Here is a 22,409-nt window from a genome sequence, read left to right as displayed (position 1 = left end):
CCATAAAAACCTGTTAAACTGGGATTTATTAAAAGGACATGAGGAAGGCAAGTTGAAAGGTCAAACTCAAATGTTGAACAGTCACGTGAATTCTACAACCCAGAAACAGATGGGAGCTCCGCTTTTCAGCAGTGCCTAAATCTACTGTGTGTGTGTGTGTGATTGTGAACAGGTGAGCCTTATCACAAGTCCTGTACCCGGGAACATGGGACATGTGATGGGTCATGTGACGCAGCAGTGGTTATAGAATATCACTGAAATATCAGGGAATATGGTTTAAAAAGCAACAATTTACAATCCCGGTTCAAAATAAATAAATAATAAAAACCACAAACTGGTTTGGATGCTAGTCTCATCTCATCTCATTATCTCTAGCCACTTTATCCTGTTCTACAGGGTCGCAGGCAAGCTGGAGCCTATCCCAGCTGACTACGGGCGAAAGGCGGGGTACACCCTGGACAAGTCGCCAGGTCATCACAGGGCTGACACATAGACACAGACAACCATTCACACTCACATTCACACCTACGGTCAATTTAGAGTCACCGGTTAACCTAACCTGCATGTCTTTGGACTGTGGGGGAAACCGGAGCACCTGGAGGAAACCCACGCGGACACGGGAAGAACATGCAAACTCCACACAGAAAGGCCCTCGCCGGCCACGGGGCTCGAACCCGGACCTTCTTGCTGTGAGGCGACAGCGCTAACCACTACACCAGCGTGCCGCCGGTTTGGATGCTGTGTAAAATGTAAATAAAAACTAAAAACCAGATTTTTTTTTTTGTAAATATACACTCATTCTGAATTTGATTCCTGTAACACATTCCAAAAAAGTTGGGACAGGGGCATGCTTACGACTGTGTTACAGCACCTTTTCTTTTAACAACTCAGTAAGCTTTGGGGTACTGAGCATACTAATTGCTTTAGTTTTGAACATCTCATCTCATCTCATTATCTCTAGCCGCTTTATCCTTCTACAGGGTCGCAGGCAAGCTGGAGCCTATCCCAGCTGACTACGGGCGAAAGGCGGGGTACACCCTGGACAAGTCGCCAGGTCATCACAGGGCTGACACATAGACACAGACAACCATTCACACTCACATTCACACCTACGGTCAATTTAGAGTCACCAGTTAACCTAACCTGCATGTCTTTGGACTGTGGGGGAAACCGGAGCACCCGGAGGAAACCCACGCAGACACGGGGAGAACATGCAAACTCCACACAGAAAGGCCCTCGCCGGCCCCGGGGCTCGAACCCAGGACCTTCTTGCTGTGAGGCGACAGCGCTAACCACTACACCACCGTGCCGCCTAGTTTTGAACATGAAATTCTTTTCCATTCTTGCTTGATATATGGCTTAAGTTGCTCAATAGTCTGGGTTCTTTGTTGTCATATTTTTCACTTCATAATGCTCCACACATTTTCAGTGGGAGGCAGGCAGGCCAGTTTAGCACCTGCATTCTTTTACTATGAAGCCATGCAGTTGTAACATGTGCAGAATGTGGCTTGGCATTGTCTTGTTGGAAAAAGCAGGGATGTCAGTGAAAAAGACATCGTCCAAATATGGCAGCATATGTTGCTCCAAAACCTGTATGTACTTTTCAGCAGTAATGGTGCCTTCACAGATGTGCAAGTTGCCCATGCTATGATCACTAACACACCCCCAAACCATCACATATGCAGGCTTTTGAACTTTGTACTGGCATTAATATGGATGGGCTTTTACTCTTTAACCTGGAGGACACACATCCATAATATTTAAAAACAATTTGAAATGTGGACTCGTCAGACCACAGCACACTTTCCTACTTTATATCAGTCCATCTTAGATGAGCTCAAGCTCAGAGAATTCGGTGTTGTTTCTGGATATTGTTGATGGCTTTCGCTTTGCATGGCAGATGTAATGACGAAATATGTTTACTGACAATGGTTTTCCACAGTGTTCCCAAGCCCATGTAGTAATGTCCTTTATACAATCTTGTTTTTAATGCAGTGCTGCCTGAAGGATCAAAGGTCATGGCTTTGCCACTTACTGTATGTACAGAGATTTCTCTGGATTCTCTGAATCTTTTGAATATATTATGGGTTGTTGATGGTGAAATCCCTAAATTCATTGCAATTGTATGTGGAGAAGCATTGCTCTTAAAAATATTGGACTATTCGTCCATGCAGTTTTTCATGAAGTGGTGAATCTCACCCCATCATTTCTTTTGAACAACTGAGCCTTACCAATTACCAATTGATTAAACTGATTACTGCTAGAATGTTCCAAACAGGTGGAGTTTTTTTTTAGCATTCCACAACTTTCCCAGTCTTTTGTTGCATTGTTTTTATTTTTGTACTGCACAGCATCCCAGGGGGGCGGCACGGTGGTGTAGTGGTTAGCGCTGTCGCCTCACAGCAAGAAGGTCCGGGTTCTAGCCCCGTGGCCGGCGAGGGCCTTTCTGTGTGGAGTTTGCATGTTCTCCCCGTGTCCGCGTGGGTTTCCTCCGGGTGCTCCGGTTTCCCCCACAGTCCAAAGACATGCAGGTTAGGTTAACTGGTGACTCTAAATTGACCGTAGGTGTGAATGTGAGTGTGAATGGTTGTCTGTGTCTATGTGTCAGCCCTGTGATGACCTGGTGACTTGTCCAGGGTGTACCCCGCCTTTCGCCCATAGTCAGCTGGGATAGGCTCCAGCTTGCCTGCGACCCTGTAGAAGGATAAAGCGGCTAGAGATAATGAGATGAGATGAGACAGCATCCCAGGGGCGGCACGGTGGTGTAGTGGTTAGCGCTGTCGCCTCACAGCAAGAAGGTCCGGGTTCGAGCCCCGTGGCCGGCGAGGGCCTTTCTGTGTGGAGTTTGCATGTTCTCCCCATGTCCACGTGGGTTTCCTCCGGGTGCTCCGGTTTCCCCCACAGTCCAAAGACATGCAAGTTAGGTTAACTGGTGACTCTAAATTGACCGTAGGTGTGAATGTGAGTGTGAATGGTTGTCTGTGTCTATGTGTCAGCCCTGTGATGACCTGGTGACTTGTCCAGGGTGTATCCTGCCTTTCGCCCGTAGTCAGCTGGGATAGGCTCCAGCTTGCCTGCAACCCTGTAGAACAGGATAAAGAGGCTAGAGATAATGAGATGAGATGAGACACAGCATCCCAACTTTTTTGGAATTGGGGTTGTATTTGGAAAAAGGCCTTCCTGAGAACAACCACTAAAATACAACACCTTTTAGTGTCTTGGGAACTCTTTGGCCATGAACACTATCAGCCTATAAAAAAGGGAACTTCATCCAAGGAAAAGACCAAAAACACACTGTAATGTATGATGGTCATTCATTCATTCATTCATTCATTCATTTTCTATACCATTGATCCATTGCAGGTGGTGGGTGAGCTGGAGCCAATCCCAGCTGAACTTGGGTGAGAGGCCGTGTACACCCTGGACAGGTCGCCAAACTATCACAGGGCTAACACAGAGAAACAGACAGCCATCCACACTTACATTCACACCTATCAGTACTTTAGAGTAGTTGACCTAATCTACATGTCTTTGGACTGTGGGAGAAAACCAGAGGAAACCCACGTGGGCACATGCAAACTCCACACACAGAGAAGCCCCAGTTGACTGTCATGTTTGAACCCAGAACCTGCTTACTGTGAGACACGGGCGATTGCTCGAAGACAACGAGGGAGGCTCAGCCTCCTCTAAAAATGACGAACATCATGTAGGATGAATTGCGCTAGGCTTATGTTATAGCTGACCTCATAACATTGCTATTTCAGATCCAGAATCATAGAAATATATGTGCTCAACCCAACTACAGTGCAAAATCATTCCGTTATAACTTTCCCCAGTTCGCCTAATGTGTGCATGAGTTTTTCCCCCTCGTGACAACGTGATGCAGCCCAGCCTCAGTGGACTTCAATGGCATTTGGGAGCTATGCGCTTTTCAATATCAAAATGCAAGACGATTATTGGACAAATACTGCGAAAACGCCCGCCCACGGAGTCCCACGGACTCCCAGCTTCAGTGGACTTCAATGGCATTTGGGAGCTATGCGCTTTTCAATCTCAAAATGCAAGACGGTTATTGGACAAATACTGCGAAAACGCCCGCCCACGGACTCCCAGCCTCACATGGGAGGGACATGGCAAAGCTTTCCGTGAGGAGACTGGTGATTGGTGAAAGCGGCTGGATATTTTCTTTGATTGACAGCTCGTTTCAAATATAGACAGGCAGCGGTGAATTTCAGTTCAGTCCCATGCGGATTCGCAAGTGCTGTGGTGTATTGTAAGAGATCAGCTTACATTTCGATTTCATTCATTACATACGGTTTCTACCAGCTTTTTTAGTTTGTATATATTTTCATTGTAAATAAAGTGTAAATATAGTGTTGTCAAGTTTGCTATCCTAGTTCCAGAAATTTCATTTATTTGAGTGACTGAACTTGAACTTGAGGGGGCTAGTCAGCTAGCAAGAAAGCTGCGCACGGATGCCAAGCATTGCTGATTTAATTTTGGCGAAGCCATTTGCCAGTCTTCCTTTCGAGGAAAAAATTAAAATTAAAGAGCAGGGTAGACCAACGCCTCAAATTGACTTGGTGAAAAAGGTAGGGAATAATACTCCTTCCTTTCAGCTCTCCTGGTACGAGAAAGTGAATTGGCTAACAGCAAGTGACCCACATCAACAACAGTAAATAGGCTACTTTAGTAATATGTCATGGATGGACCAAAAATATAGAATCTATTTAAAATGTTTATGCTGAGTATATTATATTGGAATATATATTTTTCTGGATATGAATTAAACACAGCTACAATTTGGAAAACATTTTTAAACAAAAACACAGCCGAGAACATTTCACACTACAGACCTGGATTAAAAGTGAAGGGTTATCAAAATTGTCAATAAAACATTTCTCAGTCAAAATAAGTAAAATATAGGGAAAGTGTCATTGAATGAAATGTGTGGCACCCAGCTCTGTGTTTGGCTCCCCAAGGTCAGTGCTTGTGCCTATTCCAGAACACTCTGCTGTTACTGCTGAGGTTCCTGATAAAGAGCTGCTTTCAATAATGATCAATTTTTAAATAACATGCCACATGCCACAATTTTAAAATATAAAATGTTAAAATATACCCCTCCCCAACACCACCATCATGTATATTGGACAGTAGGCTAATGGGCCAAAAGAACCTGTTATTTCACAGTTTGTGACCCTGCCAACAATCAGCCAGATCAGAGGCAAGAGTATGGGCAAAATTGATGTGTTTTTTCTTTTTTCTTTTAAAATCTGGAAATATCGTAACCGACCAGCCTCCCCTGTTTGAAAGACTACCAGCCACCACTGCTGTGAGATGACAGTAATAATCATTGCAGTGGTGAATCACTGGCCAAACCACATCCGTGCTCATATTCAGTACAACAGCATGTTGAGATTGCTTTTATACAGCAGTCTGTGAACAAGAAAATAATATCAAGTAACAGACATTTCAGACGGGTGGCACGGTGGTGTAGTGGTTAGCGCTGTCGCCTCACAGCAAGAAGGTCTGGGTTCAAGCCCTGTGGCCGGCAAGGGCCTTTCTGTGCGGAATTTGCATGCGTCCACGTGGGTTTCCTCCGGGTGGTCCGGTTTCCCCCACAGTCCAAAGACATGCAGGTTAGGTTAACTGGTGACTCTAAATTGACCGTAGGTGTGAATGTGAGTGTGAATGGTTGTCTGTGTCTATGTGTCAGCCCTGTGATGACCTGGCGACTTGTCCAGGGTGTACTTCGCCTTTCGCCCGTAGTCAGTTGGGATAGGCTCCAGCTTGCCTGCGACCCTGTAGAACAGGATGAAGCAGCTAGAGATAATGAGATGAGATGAGATTTTTTCAGACACAATATGGCCAAATATTTTGTTTACTTTTGCTCCACCAATGGAAAATAGTTCCCAAAGAAGCCACAACTGAGTAGAGTGTTGCGTGTTGCCATGCCAATGCACAGACTAAGAGCCCGTAATAAGTGTAGTAACAGTTTCAGTGTAATGCTAGAAAATGTATTGCTAGAATTTACTTTTTTTTTTTTTGTCCTGAACACAGACAGGCAGAATGATACACAAAGTGAAATGTCCCAGTGCTCTGATACTAAATATCAGCACACTTGCAAGTTTGCTTGTGCAAGCAAATTAGTGGACTGGAACTAATTATTGTATAAAATCAAATAGCTTTTTGCATAGACAACCCTTCTGAAAAATCCATTTCAGGCTGTGCAACCAGTTGCTGAACTGGTCAAACTGGTATACCATTTTAGTTAACTGTAAGTTATTTCCCAGTTTCCTTATTGCTTAATTAAATTAATCTATAAATGTTTAAGACTTTCTAATCACCTCATTCTTTTGTTGTTGCCTTAAAAACAACTTGTATATGACGTAACAGTAACTCAGAAACTGGTTTCTTTCAGTTAGCACTTACCAGCTGGCAAAGGTGGTCTCCCAATTTGACCAGCTCTGGCTGTGTATTGGTACGTAGCAGCTAGTTAGACTAAACTGGATTTTTCAGTAGGGAGCACATGTAGGAATTAACTGGCATTCACTGTCTGGATATCTTTAAAACAGTTTAGAAAACTAGTCTAAATTATAGGTTTCTCATGGAAAACGATTGCTGTGGTATTATATCAGTTGACCAGTGGCGGCTGCTGGTTTTTAAAACAGGGGAAGCCCATTTTACGCATTCATCGTAAAACCTGTAGGCCGGATATCAAAGCATAGAAAGGTGTGCCCCATTAGCATAGTGAACTAGACAACCCTACCTAGTGGCAGAAAGTATTTTTGCTTGTACATTTCATGTTATAGTCTGGCTTGCCAGGCTAGTGCCTCATATCCTTAATCAAAAATATCAAACATCCAAAAATCACTGGCTATTCAATGAAGAGCCTTGAACATCATACCCTGATATGCAACACAGAGTCTTTAACACAACGCCCAGCTGTGCAACACATCCTTGAACATCTTCTGCAACACAGTCTGGAAATTCATAACCAGGTAGGCTATGCAACACACAGAACCTTGAATATTATACCCAGGTATAACCTATAACACAGAGCCCACCATTCTCTTAACATTACTGAACAATATACACACTTCAGATTCATGAACATGAACACTATTTATACACAAATTCTGCCCTCCGCTCCTTTTCCAGAAAATGGTCTGTGACCCTGTCATACCAGCTGGTTGTGCTTTCCAGAGACTTCACCAATTTCTGTTAGCAGCTAGCACTGCAGATCCCAGTAAGGCTCAAGCTAGCCTACAACCAGATTGAACTACAAATGAAATAAACGAGTGAATTCATGAATGATCAAACTGATAGAATGGATGAAAGTTAACGGAGCACAACGAGTAATATTTACATTTATTTACAGGGTAATGTACAGAGACATCAATGAGAAGAACCGTTTATATGAAAATAAATTCGGACAGCACTTTAGTACACGACTACACTTTCTCGACATCCGCTAGGGACTGACTGATCATACTTCCGTGTTCCTCACCGAAGTACCGCCCTCCTCATGTCTTTCAAACACTACCTCCAATAATCCTTTATCAGCCCGGCTTCTTGTCCCTCCCACTGTCTCGTTTAGTCCCAGAGAAGCCCGGCTTCCCTGGAAGTGACGATTTTGTTGATTTTAACCAATAACAACTAGCCAAAATTGGCTGTTCAGAGCCTTCTCGTAGACTGCAACGGATACCCGGCTGCCAGTCAGTGTTGCCAGATACTGCTGACGTTTTCCACCCAAAATATGTTCAAAACCCGCCAAAATGCACTTAAAACTGCCCAATCTGGCAACACTGCTGCCAGTCCATAGAGCCCATTGAAATAAGAAAGGTTACAGCCAGGCTGGCAGCAAAAGTGATTCTCGTAGCGAACTGCAAGTTCGTCAGACATCACTCAAATAAGTTACAGGATAGTTATGAACATAAATACAATCTTGGGCATATATTATGTTATGCAAGTTATTGTTTTAATGAGAATTCAACGTCGTAGACGCCGCAGTTTGGGGAGAGAATTTTAGGGGAAGCTCGGCTTCCCTTGTTGTCTCTGAGAAATCGCCCCTGCAGTTGACACATTACCTCTGTTATCCACCAGACTACATGCATCAAAATGACAATTAATGAAGCTTCAAAACGAGGGTTATGTATATAACCGCGGTTCTATGAGTTTCGGATGACCGCCAGAGGCGGTGCTTTCAGCACATGGATATCCATCACACGAACGTGCAGGTCGAGTAATAGTAACAACAAAGTCACGTGTGACCTGGGTGATGTCACCCCGTGACCCCGGCATAAAAAACCGGTAAACCCAGGAAGTGACCTCTTGGCAAATCTTCTCGTGTACACTCCGAGTGACTGCCAAGCTCTGGCGGTCATCCGAAACTCATAGAACCGCGGTTATATACATAACCCTCGTTCTATTTCGTTTCTCCTGACCGCCAGAGGCGGTGCTTTCAGCACATGGATGACTAATACCAACCAGGTCATGAGGAGTGCCTACCCGTAGTCAGTGCTGCTGCGACGGGCCTGGAATGACAGCCGTCGCCACAGGATTATGTGGGACGACATTAAGACGGTAAAACCTGGTGAAGGTGCAGCTGGAAGCCCAGGAGGCTGCGCTGCATATGTCTGAAAGGGGCACGCCCTTCAGTGATACCCATGAGGCCACCACGCCCCGTGCAGAGTGCGCCCTGACAGCCGGAGGAATCGGGGAGCCACTGTGCCTGTAGGCATGTAATATGGCCTTGACTATCCACTTGGATAGCCTCTGCTTAGAGAGCGCCAGACCCCTCCTCGGCCCTGTGTGGCACAGAAACAGGGCATCATTCCTACGGAAGCCCTCTGTACGGGACACGTACACCCTGAGGGCGCGAACTGGGCACAAAAAGTTCCGACCTCTCACCATGGCCCGCCTCGAACGCCGCAAGGCTAAGGGGCTGGTTGGCGAAGGTAGCAGAGAGGGTCTTCAGGAGGAAAGAGGGGTTAGGCCACAGAGTGACCCCACTGTCGCCGGAGTGCCGCTGCAGGCACTCCCCACTGACTGACAGCGCGTGTAATTCCCCGACGCGCCTCGTCGATGTAATGGCCAGAAGAAAAGCAGTCTTCAGGGAGAGCCATGAAATGTCTGCCATGAGCAGGGGCTCAAACGGTGCGTCGCAGAGAGCCTGCAGCACCAAGTGAAGATCCCATGTGGGTACCCGGTTCCATCGGGGGGGTCTCAACCGGAGAGCACCCTTCAAGAAACGTGCCACCAAGGGGTGGGACCCCACGGTCCTTCCCCCAACTCTGGCATGCTGAGCAGAGATGGCAGCTGCATAGACCTTGATGGTGGCAGGAGTAAGACCCTTATCAAACAGAGACTGGAGGAACAGTAGAATGGTCGGCAGGGGGCAGCATGTAGGCTCCTTCCCCCGAGTTAAGCACCAGTTGGAGAAAAGCCTCCATCTGTTGGCGTAGAGGGCATTGGTGGAGGGTGCCCGAGAGCTTGCAATGGTGTTGACCACTGCCGGCTCACAAAGACCTGGCAGGGGGTGCGGCCCTTCAGCGGCCACACCCAGAGCTGCAGACAGGCTGGATCCGGGTGCCAGATCTGCCCTCCCAGCTGTGATAGCAGGTCCGTCCTCACTGGCAGGCACCAGGGGTCGCCGTTCAGAAGTTGCAGCAGCTTGGGAAACCACACTCGGCCCGGCCACCGAGGGGCGACAAGCAGCAGCCCGTGGTGGTCCATCGCAACCCTGTGTAGGGTTGGCACAATCAGCGGCAGAGGGGGGAAGGCATACAGCAGTTGCCTCGGCCAAGCATGCGCCAGTGCATCCTGGCCCAGGGAGCTGGGGCCGTGGAGGCTGAACCACAGAGGGCAGTGTGTCGACTCCTGGCAGGCAAAGAGGTCCACCTCTGCCCTGCCAAAATGTTCCCAGATGGCGAGAACCACCGCTGGGTTGAGTCTCCATTCCCCGGGATCGGGGTCCTGGCGGGACAGCAGATCCGCTGCCCTGTTGGCGGTGCCTGGCAAGTGCATGGCACGCAGGCTCAAGAGATGTCGATGGGCCCACCGCAGAAGTTGGCCGGCCACTTCCAAGCACTGGAGGGACTTGGTGCCTCCCTGGTGGTTGATGTAGTACACTACCGTAGCGTTGTCCATCCGCACCAGAACGTGTCTGCCGGCCAGGCCTGGGAGGAAGTGCTGTAGGCCGAGGAACACAGCCCGTAGCTCCAGCACGTTGATGTGCTGCTGTCGCTGCCCTGGACTCCAGTAGCCTCTGACGGTCTGGCATTGCCAGACTGCACCCCAGCCTCCCAGGGAAGCATCCGTGGTGATGACCTCCCTCCGGGAGGGGATAGCCGCCAGCGGAACACCCCGCAGAAGGTAAGCCCTCCTCCTCCATGGACGGAGGAGCCTGAAAAAAGTATCCGTCACCTTCACGAGCCTGTGCCCGTGCAGCACCGGGTGGAGGTGGAGATCGTTGAGCCACCTCTGAAGCGGGCGTAAGTCCAGGAGTCCCAGCAGGACCAGAGAGGAGGCTGCCGTAAGCATGCCCAGCAGGCGCTGAAAGGTCTTCAGGGTGAGTGACCTGCCCCGTCCGAAGCGGCCAAGCAGCAGGCGGATGTTGTGGATCCTGGTCTGGGAGGGTGTTGCCATCAACGACCTCGAATCCAGGTGCATGCCCAAGAAAGTTGTCTCCTGGCTGGGCACCAGCGAGCTCTTCTTGTAATTCACCCTGAGCCCCAGCTCTGCGACATGTGAGAGCACAGTCGCGATGTCGGTGTGGGCCTGAGCTGCTGACCGTGAACAGACGAGCCAGTCGTCCAGGTAAGGCAGGACACGCAAACCCCTTGCCTGAAGTGGTGCCAATGCCACTGCCACACACCTGGTGAACACACGGGGTGCCAGCGATATCCCAAAGGGCAGAACATTGAACTCGAAAGCCTGGCCCTCGAAGGCAAACCGCAGGAACTGCCTGTGGTGTGGCGCAATGGGAACATGGAAGTAGGCGTCTTTCAGGTCGATGGTGGCAAACCAGTCGCCCGCCTGGATGTGGTGTAAGACATCCACTGTACGCAGCATGCGGAATCTCATGGTCTTCAAGTGGGAGTTGAGGGACCTCAGGTCGAGGATCGGGCGGATACCACCGTCCTTCTTCGGAACCAGAAAATACCTGGAGTAGAACCCACCTTGCTGTCTCTGCCTGTCGACGGGAGAGATTGCTCCTTTCTCCAGGAGGGTGGAGATTTCCTGCCGGAGGACGAGGGACTTCCCCGGATGGCTCACGGTGGTGTGTTTGACCCCATGAAAACGTGGCGGTCGGCGGCAGAACTGGATGCGGTAACCCTCGGTGAGGGTCACCAGCACCCAGGGGTCTGGGGTCAACGCTTTCCAGCTTTGGAGCTGTTCGCTGGAAAAGCGGCCGACCGCTGGCGCGCTGATGTCAGCGCCGTCCAGAGCACCCCCGTCGGTCACCATGGGGGCGACGAGGAGTGGACTGGGTGTAGGGGGCGGCACCGCAGGTCCGGGAGGTGGTGGGGCGATGAAAGTCATCAACCCGTCTGGTCTCCTGGCGGGTGCGTGGCCGAGACAGAGTCGGTGTGGGCCCCCTGGAGGACTGGGCAGTATTGCCATGGCGGTGGACCTGGCGGAGGCCAGCGAACTGCTGCCGCGCCTGGACGACCTGGGCACTCCGGTACAGGGCTTGCTGAGCGGCCTCGCCAAACAGCTCCCCGGGGACAACAGGGAGAGAGCGCAGCACATGGCGGTCGGGCTCGGCCAGAGGGGACTGTGCCAGCCATATCTGCCGGCGGGCGAGGGTGAGATACGACATCAGCCGGCCCAGTTCCCGCGACGAGTAGGCAAAGGCCTGGAGAGCCGCGTCGCACAGCTCCCGTGATGCCGCGCTCGTCCCCTCCAGCGTCTGGGCGAGGGCCAGCAGCAGATGGGACATGGAATTGTCAATACGACCCATTCGTGCCGCCGTGTCGTATCCCCGCACGATGAGGTCGTCGGTTGCACGGCATTGGGTGCGGGGGCATCGGGCGTCAGGCCGCAGAGCCTCGTTGGGCAAAAGGACGAGGGCAGCCACGGAGGGCTCAATGTTGGGCATCTGCTGGAGGCCATAGGTAGGGGCGTCCTGCATTGCTGCCAGGGCCCTGCAGTCACTAGGGAGGTGGGAGAGGCGTCTAGGGTCCGCCCAACACCTCTGTAACTCCTCGATGTATGGGGCCGAGGGCGGAACAGACAACGAGGAAGGCTGTGTGGAACCTCTGAAGAAAGCGCTCTGATGCTGGGCCACCGGGGGCGTGTCCAACCCCAGACGGGCCAATGCAGCCCTCAGCGTTGGCTGGATGGATGAGCGTCCGCCTTCCGACGCTGCCACGGTGCCATGGCTGGTGGACTGGGAACTGGCCGTAGAGGTGGAGTCATGACCGTCAGACCCACCGCAGTCAAAGCTCTCCGACGCCCGGATCGACAGTTCATCCAGGCCGCGTGCATCAACGGCCGGTGACAGAAGCGGTGGTGATTGTGAACGGTCGGGCTGCCAGGCAGAAGGGGTGGCTGCGGGAACACTGCTGCCCTGTGGCGGAGGCTGGAGATTCACCGGCAGGGCCTTCATCTCCTCCAGCCCAGTGGACATCACCTCCACCTTCCGAGCCAAATCGCCTGAGCGCTTCTTTTTCGCCTTAGAAGCGGAGACGCGTGGGGGAGCCCCACGGCGCTTGCTGGGCCCCACTGCTGCAGCCGGCACCATGTCCTGTCCCCCCGAGGCCCGGGGGATGTCAGACGGAGGGTCCAACCGAGCCAGCCTGGCGGTCCGCGCAGCCACACTCAGGCACATGCAGTCTGCGCAGGCCATGTCCGTCAGCCCGTGCCGCAGGTGATCAATACCCAGGCACGAGGGGCACTCGCGGTGGCCGTCCTCCTGCTCGAGGGGGGCCCGGCAGTTGCGCAGCGAGAGAGTAGGTCCATGACACCTGGCTGGCAGAAGGGAACTTAAAAAATAGGGCGAGAACACCCCAAGTAAGTATCCCAATATAAACAATCAGGCGGCAATGAAAAAACAACCGGGCGAACACACCCGTGGTCGGGAATATTAACAAGGAGAGGCGCCGTGCGCCACAGAACTGATAAACAGCGGCGAGAAACACCGCTTTAATTTAAATGAATGAAAACCGCTTACCTGAGCGACAACAAGCCGGCCTCCAGCGGTGAGGACACCGCCTCGGAGGGCTAGTCAGCTAACTCCACCGAGCGAGAGCGCTCAGCTTAATGGAGTAACGAATACAACACCCAAGACAGCCGGCCCGTGAGCAGGCCGGAGACAAGGCTACACAAAATAAGGCGGTCGATAATATTAACAAGGATAGGCGCCGTGCGCCACAGAACTGATAAACAGCGGCGAGAAACACCGCTTTAATTTAAATGAATGAAAACCGCTTACCTGAACGAAAGCAAGCCGGCCTCCAGCGGCGAGGACACGCCTCGGAGGGCTAGTCAACTAACTCCACCGAGCGAGAGCGCTCAGCTTAACGGAGTAACAATACGAATACAACACACAAGACAGCCGGCCCGTGAGCAGGCCGGAGGCAAGGCTACACAAAATAAGGCGGTCGGGAATATTAACAAGGATAGGCGCCGTGCACCACAGAACTGATAAACAGCGGCGAGAAACACCGCTTTAATTTAAATGAATGAACCACTTACCTGAACGAAGCAAGCCGGCCTCCAGCGGCGAGAACACCGCCTCGGAGGGCTAGTCAGCTAACTCCACCGAGCGAGAGCGCTCCGCTTAATGGAGTAACAACAATACGAATACAACACACAAGACAGCCGGCCCGTGAGCAGGCCGGAGGCAAGGCTACACAAAACAAAGCGGTTGATAATATTAACAAGGATAGGCGCCGTGCGCCGCAGAACTGATAACAGCGGCGAGAAACGCCGCTTTAATTTAAATGAATGAAAACCGCTTACCTGAACGAAAACAAGCCGGCCTCCAGCGGCGAGGACACGCCTCGGAGAGCTAATCAGCTAACTCCACCGAGCGAGAGCGCTCAGCTTAACGGAGTAACAAATCAGCGAATATAGCGACAAGAGAAAAGAATTGGTGGACTTAACGCAGTTTCTTGGAGGGTGCGTAAGCACAGCCCCAACCCTACGGGTAATGAAACTAACACGCGTTTTGTCCAAATTCCAACTCGCAACCTGCAAACGCGAGAAGATGCAAGAGGTCACTTCCTGGGTTTACCGGTCTTTTATGCCGGGGTCACGGGGTGACGTCACCCAGGTCACACGTGACTTTGTTGTTACTATTACTCGACCTGCACGTTCGTGTGATGGATATCCATGTGCTGAAAGCACCGCCTCTGGCGGTCAGGAGAAACGAAATAGAACTACACATTGAATATGGCTATGCTAAGGAGATCAAAGTTAAATCCAACAAGAGTGTGTGTGAGAGAAGGTGTTGAGGGGTGCCGCAAAATATGTTGTTGTTGTTGTTGTCGTCTTAAACCGTGGACCTGTTGGGCAAAACGGTAAGACCAACATGAAGTCCAAACTGAAAGATGTCATGGCCATGCTGATTGACGAGCAAAACTTTGCTCCTCAGTTTATCCCCCAGAAGGAAGAGGTGGGGTGGAAGTGTGTGTTGTGTGATGTTTTTTTTGGGGGGGTGTTGTTTTAAAGACCTAAATTTCATTAAAAAGCAGCTTTACTAAGATTTAAATGACACTCCAAGGTCATTATGGTCATTATCATTGCAACTTTAATATCAATAAGACAGATCAGCCATGAAATTATTTTAAAAGAATCAAACAGAGGAGTGTTATAAACAGAATAATGTCCTTGAGAAGTGTATATTACACTAACTATTTTCATTTCCTTTGATGGTTATTGCCAACTGTTTACAGTGGTCATGCAACAGAGGGAAGTTCATGGAGTATAGTACCACTAATATATTCATTCAGAGTTCAGGCTCATGATGTGATCAGAATATTGTACAATGCTGAGAGCTGAAAAACCTCTTAATCAATATGTCCGCTGTCAAATTTGTAACAAGGTTTCCAGTGAAGGACAATTACAGTACATTCATTAGAGATGATCTGCCTGTTGAAAATATCCTTTTCTTTTCTAAGGCTCAGAAAAAAACCCAAAAACTGCTGCATAAAATGTCCTGTTCGTACCTGTAATTACACTGCTGTCATTATTCTGAACTTTCTGTGTAGCTTGTCCTCAAAAACGTTTGAGGTCTTGTTTTTTGAAAACACACAGACTACAGAATTCTAAATCCTTATACTGTGATGACTAGTGATTTAAAGGGGAAAAAATCACACTGAACAACTTGCATATCAATATTTATAATTCATATGTGATCTTTAGTGGTGCAAATTATTAAATTCTAAGTTGAACTTTTCTGGTTTCAACATCTTTCATTGACAAGTTGGCCTATTTTGTCTTTGCTTAAAAGAAAAGAAAACCCATTTTTAAAATACAGTTATGAAGATAGGGGCGGCGCGGTGGTGTAGTGGTTAGCGCTGTCACCTCACAGCAAGAAGGTCCGGGTTCGAGCCCCGTGGCCGGTGAGGGCCTTTATGTGCGGAGTTTGCATGTTCTCCCCGTGTCCACGTGGGTTTCCTCCGGGTGCTCCGGTTTCCCCTACGGTCCAAAGACATGCAAGTTAGGTTAACTGGTGGCTCTAAATTGACCGTAGGTGTGAATGTGAGTGTGAATGGTTGTCTGTGTCTATGTGTCAGCCCTGTGATGACCTGGTGACTTGTCCCCGCCTTTCGCCCATAGTCAGCTGGGATAGGCTCCAGCTTGCCTGCGACCCTGTAGAAGGATAAAGCAGCTAAAGATAATGAGATGAGATGAGTTATGAAGATAGATTATGATATAAACTAATGATTCATGTGAATAATTGAAAATAAGAAGCTCACACACAGACCCGTTGCAACAAGGTAGGCAGACTTGGCAATTGCCTAGGGCCCCAGCCCTCGAAGGGCCCCCGCTGCCGAACGACTGGTTATGTGTTCAATAGCAATGACAACTTTTTGAGCGCGGCAGCACAGCGCCTAATGACACTTGTTGAAATACCCTAGTTCCAAGGGGGGCCCCCTAATGCACAACAGCGCCTCCCTACATGCTTTGGCCGAAAAGTGCAATGACAGTCTGTTGTCAACCCCTCAATGCCAATCTCTGTCCAGTCAAGTGGTTGCAGAGCTCCGCGGCAAAAAAACAAAAAACAAAATCAAATATGAAGCGAAATTACCCCTCAGGGAGCCAGAAGAGAAAGAAGAAAAGGGAAGAGGAAGACAGAAAAAAACAAGACACTGGTAAGTGAGAATGTACACACTCATTAATACCAAGCGGGTCGACAAGCAAATTTGGTAGCTAGCTTACGTTAATGGTAGTTATCTTGTAGACAGTGTTTATAACAGTGATGTAAACGTTGTCATGCACAACAGGCTTACAAACTTGCAAGGACTGGCTAAAAATTATAATATGTGCCACACAAATAGGTGAAAGACTGTCAACTTCTCCCAGATTAACTTATTGTGTTTATCAAAATGTCATAGTCAGAGTTAGTTTCAGCGAGCTGCATGGCTTTCATCAGAAGTAGCTAGTGTGTCGTGAGCATGAATGGAGTAGGACAGGGGATGGCTCACAAGAAAGCTCTTTTTTACATAAACAGCCTATTTATGTAAAAAGTGGCACTGATGTCAATTGAATGTGATGTCCGCAGGTCTTTGGACATGGAGGGTATTGTGGCTGCCTTTGCTGAAGCCAAAGCCCGCAAGCAGCAGTTTTAGACATTTTGCCCATGATTCTAGTTGTGTATTCTTAAATTTTTATGTGTTTTTCTATACCTTTTGTACTTTTCTGTGTGTGCTGGTCCTTATTAAGATTCTTATTCATGTTTGTAATCATTTAATCACCATTTGAAGTTATTTCTACTTGTGTATATACTGTAAATATTTAGTGTTGTGTTATTTGCACATTTTATATTACTTTGTCTTATTTTCATATTTTATATATGTGTGTGTGTGTGTGTATTTTGTCTATTCTTGTGTTTAATTGGGTTTGATAATTATTTATAATAATGTAAAGAGTTCATTTATTAAGTAAAAATCGTAAGAATGATTACAATATGTGTGATGTTTATTTATTAAGTCTTCAGTGGGTAGGTGGCCATAAGGCCTTTCGTCGAGGGGGGGATAATTATGGGCCCCAGATCCCTCTTTGCCTAGGGCCCCCAAATAGCTTGAAATGGGCCTGCTCACACAACTAAGATATCCATCTCCAAAAATCAAGTTTCTATGCAGAATGGACGATTTCATAGAGGCCGCCATTGCAAATATTTTAACCAATCAGAAAAATCTCCCCGATCGTTTCCGGCAATGCTCTGACATCATTTGGGTGCGTGACACAGAAGCTGTGCATAGCGAGTAAGACTTGAAGCTGCCACTGGCTGGAGATTATGTCATTAAAAGTTTATATGAAAAAACAATTGAAATTCCATTTCTCTAACAAAAAAGTGGAGGGGGAAAGATAATACTGATGTCACTGATAAACAGCGAGGGAAGAGTGAACAGCTGATGTATTTCAATGTGACTGAATGCAGGGAGATAATTTTTCATATTTATATCCCTGGTACAGGTAGTGCTGCTGTGACAGCCTCATTCTGCAGACTGTAACCTTGCTAGACAACCTACAAACAGATCTGCATACAATCTGACTTAACTAAATCTGTTGAAGAGGCAAGTGCGCAAGTTTTTCTGCGTACCTGGAAGCATAAGCACTCGTTAGCACACTTAGTATGCTCTCAACTCATTCATGAAAAACTTCCTCGTCAAGACATCACCAGGCTAGTCTACCGTAATTACCGTAGTACAGGGGCGGATCTAGAAAAATATTTATGGGGTGGCAAGAGGGGGGCAGGAATTTTTGAGGGGTGGCAACGTATTACAGACGTATATATACTGAATTTAATCACAGTTATCACAGTTTGATGACAAATAGTATGTACACACTACAAAAGGGCACGGGCTGCCATTTACAAACTCATACAGACAAACTTAATCTCATGCTTTTATTGTTCACGAAGAACACACATTCTCAGATGAGGTCTATACCGTTTCTGGACAGTTTTATACTGTATATGCAAAAGATCAGACACTAAAAAACAACAACAATAACAACACTGCTTCAAGTTCAGCATGATTTAAACCATTTACACCAGTGTCACATTTTATAGTTTTTTTTTCTCACGCTTTGTAAAGGCTCACCAGTGAGCATAACATGAACTTGTCATGCCTACAACAGCTGAATGTGGCAATTTCCATGTTGCTCAGCAAAACGCTTCACAAATTCCTTGACAGACGTTGAATCAATATTAACTTTTGTGGCCGACTTTACACAAAACTAATGTCAGACCTAGCTAACATTACATGTATAGTTAGCTAAATAACATTCTCCAACCTGATTTTTATTCTTTCAAAATCAGCATCGCAACTATGCTAGCACTATTCATTCATTATAATTTCATTTCTTGATTGATAGTTAATCAGCTTTTACCTCTTTCCTCCCGTGTCTCCTTTCCTCACGACTTCTGGCTCCCTCGCTTCGCGCCTCTCAATTTTCCAAAACAACCAATCTCTGGCGTTATCTCGTGCTGCATTCGCCGGAGTCAGACATTGGAAATTCGCACACGTAAATGTCAAATTGGCCGTAATTTTTCTTTGAATTCGTTGCTGCCAACTGGGGTGGCAGCAGGGGTGGCAAGGCTTTCTTTTAGGGTGGCATTTGCCACCCTATGCCACCCCAGTAGATCCGCCCATGCCGTAGTAGAGTGTCCAACACCCACTGCAACACAGAAAGAGGGTAAACAAACACTGCTTCACGCAGCTCGTGTGCTCGGAACATTTTGAAGAAAATTGTTTCACTCAGACAACTCGGATGCACCGGCATTAGGAATACCGTACAAGCCAGCGCTGAATCCAGATGCGGTTCTCACAATCTTCGGCCAAAAAGCGGACAAGACAAACAAGACAACACGGTCAGTAGTCCACAAAAGAGACGTTCAAAGGGTAAGAAAACACTTTTTATGACTTCCCTAACTTTTTATTAAACGTGATGTTATTTTGAGCTCCTTTAAGCATAAATGTAATAATTGCTGATGCAGCTAAGTGGCTCGATGTTTGTTGGGTGTCTTGCTTTGATTCAGTGTTATCAGAAAAGCCTCGGTAATGACTAACTAAAACAACTCTGTAAATATTGTTCACTTGTGTGTAATCAATTGATATGGTAATGCTTGTTTTTCATGATCATCATCGTTATTCATATCATTGTCCAAAATACTTGAGGAAATCAGTGAAGAAATGTCGCTGGCACTGTGGTCCATTTTGTCAAATATGGCCCTGTATTGTAAGTGATGTCACACTTTAAGGAAAACATTCAGAGTTCTTTTAGGTTTACAGGAATTTGTTTGTGGAATAGCTGACCTCGATCAGTGCAATCTAGTCAAACGTGATAATTTCAAGAAACAGGTGAAGCAATTTTTATGGAGTAAATTCCAAACCCAGTTTTATGATGTGTATATAACTAATTTTTTTTATCATTTTGGTGCCATTTCTGTAATCTAGTTGTACTCTGGGATAATTACAGCTAGCATATATTGCTTTGTTTATGACTTTCATCATTGTTTATACAATTTTGTCAATTTATTATTGTCTCTTATATTTTATTGTTTCTTGTTGTCATCAAGAGGACTACATTGGAAATAAGTGTATTTTATACTATGTGTTATCCTCTGCGCTATTTATACTGTATCTTTTACATGTATGAATTTTACCAAATAAATCCAGACCATACCAGCAGCTCAGGTGTTTCTGGCAATATTTCCATCTTTTTTTGTACAAGTGCATCCTGCTGTAACATTCACATGAATCCTGTATAGTAAAGCAGTGTTTGTTTACCCTCTTTCTGCGTTGCCATGGGGGTTGGACTGCCTACTATGGTAATTACAGTAGGCTAGCCTGGGGACGTCTTGATGAGGAAGTTTTTCATGAATGAGTCGAGAGCATGCGAATGAGTAGTATAACGCATAGTTTCAGCCTCGTGTTACAGGTAAAGAGTTCAGGTTTGTCCATAAGTCAGGGTTGCAGCTCATTAATGCACTATTTCAGATGTATAGTGAAAAAATCGACATTGTTACCTTAGTAGACCTTTCACTTTGCCCCTTCAGTACTGAAGTATACACTCAGCCTTGCGCCCAAATGACATCATGCATCGCCCTTCCAACAGGCAACATGGCAGCCTCCTGGTGGCATTAGAGCAGCAATACAAAAACGCTCACAACTTTCTTATAAATGGTCAAACATGCCTGAAACTTTTCTTACAGGCTCTCAATATTACAAGCTACCAACCCATGCATGTATTTACTTTGCATTTTCTATTACTTTAATGGTTTCCTACATAATCCAGAATGGCATTTAACTACCTGCTCATAGTGGTGCAGTGGGATTTACCCCTCCTTCATCTGTACCTATAAAAGAGCAATGCAGCAGTGGTTTAGTCCTTTTGTCTGCCCAGTTCTTTTACCTCCTCACTTGTACACTCAAGAAGCTCAAACAGCTTCCAAAGCTTCAACCATTGTGCTTGTCACCTCGTCAATCACTAAGCAACCATAACTCATACAGCTGCATCGCATTCTGGAACTTTGAGTCCAGCATTTGCTGCCTCTACTAGGACTACACTGGATTTCTCATTAATATGCTGATCTATGACATCCTTCCCAGCCCATCCAATCTGTTCACATGGGGCAAAGTAGAAACACCTGCATGCCCCCTGTGTTCCAAGACAGGAACCCTTGAGCACATCCTGAGCAGCTGCTCCAAGGCACTGAGTGATGACCAGTATTGCTGGAGACACAACCAAGTCCTCAAGTCCATTGCTGAGGCAATCAGCAAGGGGATCAAGGATAGCAGATACACCCATACTGCAGCCAAGGCCATCCACTTTATTAAGGAGGGACAGGTGCTGAAGAGAACACCAAAAGACTGGTCTGTAGGTTTGCTCTCCACGGCCCCAGATTGGATGATGATGGTTGACCTGCAGAGGCAGCTGAAAATTCCACCACACTTCACCCAGTCCACATTGAGACCTGACATCATCTTAAAGACCACAAAGCAGCTGATACTGCTGAAGCTAATGGTACCCTGGGAGTAGAGGATGGCGGAGGCTCAAGAGAGGAAGAAAGTGAGATACCAGGAGCTGGTGGAGGGTTGTCGGAGGAACGGGTGGTGGACCAGATGTATGCCAGTGGAGGTGGGCTGTAGGGGATTTGTTGGTCACTCCCTGCACAAGGCCTATGAAACTCTGGGCATAACCGGTAGAAGAAGAAGAAGATCCATTGGTAACAATGTGGTGGCAGTCGAGAGAGCATCCGGATAGCTCTGGTTGAAGAAGGGGGCGCAGTGGGGACAGCAGAATGCCACTAGGACATGGGCCGAGGTCGGGTTGCCTGGAAGAAGGTGTCTGTTGTACCGTAAGATCTGAAACACCCAATGACTCCAGGAAACAACACTGATGATGTGTCCTAATGTGTGCATCAGAGAACGCTTTGGAGAACTGGTGAGTTAGAAGGACATAACAAAACATTTCAAAAATTTGTTTCCTATAAAATGCAATTTTAACGGTGCTCACAGAGTCTCTGTGTGACATCAGCATGGAACACGATCACCAACTTCTCACAGGGTGAGTCAAAATACATACTGCACCAACCAACCAACCAACCAACCAACCAACCAACCAACCAGTTCGAACCAGTATTGCTATCCACTTCCCAAATATGTGAATACAAACATATGTTAAATAAGTTAAATGCTTATTTAATGTGATGCATGAATAATAAAAAAAAATAATCTGGCCTAAATGCACAATGTTTGTAAGGGAGGCTTGGGCTTCAGCAACTACAATCATTGAAGATCTGACTTTACTTAACCAGTCTGGGTCAGACATGTACAGCAGGCATTTTCCCCTGGTCTACCACCAGTGTGCCCACACATGTGGCAGTGTGTGTGTGGGCCAATGGTGGGCAACCAGCCCGTGGCGAAGCTCGACTCATCCCCTGTGTGGTCCCTGACCACGGCGTTAGGTTGAAGCACCATAGCTGCAAAATCCTCCATGATGACTGAACAAATCACACATTTTTCTGCTTGAGTCATTTGTATTTTCACCATTACAGTGCATTACGGCACTCGGTCAGTAAAGAACAACAACTTCTAGAAGAGGCCTGTGGCTTTTCTGCAGCCTTCTACATCCTGCACACTTGAGGAGCAGAGGTAGAACCCACTCGCTCCAGGAGCTGATGAGTGAAAATTAGAGGAACACGTGTTAATACGCATGTTTCCCCA

This window comes from Neoarius graeffei, chromosome 24 (genome assembly GCF_027579695.1).
Source record: "Neoarius graeffei isolate fNeoGra1 chromosome 24, fNeoGra1.pri, whole genome shotgun sequence".
NCBI lineage: Eukaryota > Metazoa > Chordata > Actinopteri > Siluriformes > Ariidae > Neoarius > Neoarius graeffei.
Note: the sequence above shows the minus strand (reverse complement) of the source record.